Below are 1,165 nucleotides of genomic sequence, written 5' to 3' on the forward strand. Positions count from 1 at the left end.
ACAGAAAATGATAGCTAATGAGTACAGAGTCAGGAAATGCAAATAAATAAATAAAATTATTAAGCCTAAAATAATAAGTTGCATTTTATTTGTAAATTTTGTAAAAATAATATAACAATCTCATTACAAAACACTAAAAAATGCGAATTAACTGAAATATTTAAAACATTTTTTAGAGGGAAGTTTGGATAACTTAAATTTCAGTTCTGATTTAATATGACATAAATTGTTGGCATTATTTAATAGTATAAGATGTTTTAAAGTACGTAACTTACTCTTATATGATTTGCAAGATATTGCACTAAACAGTGACTGCTTCTGATCATTAAATGGTGGTCTCATAATGTTGCCTTGTTAGATTTAACAAGGTTGTTGATTGGTTAGTTAGCGGTTGGTTGATTATTGAGTTGGTGGATTTATTAGTCAGTTTGTTTGTTTGTTTCAGTTGCGAAAATGGTGAGCTTGTGCTTCGACGAAAGCATGGTGATACGAAAAGTACCGCAGATACAAGAAAATTAGCAAGTAAATAATCTATTTAGCGTTATTTGTGAAGTTAGGCCTATCGTTACTTCGTGAAACAGTGTAAGGGTAGAACTTGTAGTCATAGAAATAAAACATATTTGATGTCATTAAGTGGAGTAGACTTTGCATTATTTTTCTACGAAATCCGAAATAAACCATTATTACAATGCTGTAAAGAAGTGGAATTATTTTCGTACAAATAGAAAAGATTTCAGAATGAGCTTTAAAATCACGACACGCGCATGAACGGAAACACGACAATTTAACAAAGACGAAATTAAAAGAAGATCAGGATGAAAGAGAAAGGAAATTAAAAGAAGGTCATACAGAAAGTTGTAGAAAATAAAAAGAAGATAAATAATAAAAAGTTTTGTGCATTTATTTGTTGTTAAGCATGAAACCAAACAGTGGGTTATCTGTGCATGCCAACTAGGGCATGAAACCCGGTTTTTAGTGTTATAAACCATTAGACTTACTGTGTCCCCCAGTGGCACAGCGGTATGTCTGCAGGCTTACAACGCTAGAAACCGGATTTCGAAACCCGTGGTGGGCAGAGCACAGATAGCCCATTGTGTAGCTTTGTGCTTAACTTCAAACAAGAAAAGACTTACTGCAGAAGAATGGTCTATAAAAAGATGGAAAA

General features: G+C 32.5%; 1 long non-coding RNA gene across 1 annotated transcript in view; it reads left to right on the plus strand.

Moving 5' to 3' along the window:
- LOC111083204 overlaps positions 1 to 852 on the plus strand; it is an 11,129-nt gene extending 10,277 nt beyond the window's left edge. The window contains exon 3 of the long non-coding RNA XR_002608869.1: positions 446 to 852. This is a non-coding gene — a long non-coding RNA (uncharacterized LOC111083204). The remainder of the gene's footprint in view (positions 1 to 445) is intronic.
- The last annotated feature ends 313 nt before the right edge of the window (positions 853 to 1,165 follow it).

The sequence above is a fragment of the Limulus polyphemus genome, unplaced genomic scaffold (assembly GCF_000517525.1).
Source record: "Limulus polyphemus unplaced genomic scaffold, Limulus_polyphemus-2.1.2 Scaffold8558, whole genome shotgun sequence".
In the NCBI taxonomy this organism is placed as follows: domain Eukaryota; kingdom Metazoa; phylum Arthropoda; class Merostomata; order Xiphosura; family Limulidae; genus Limulus; species Limulus polyphemus.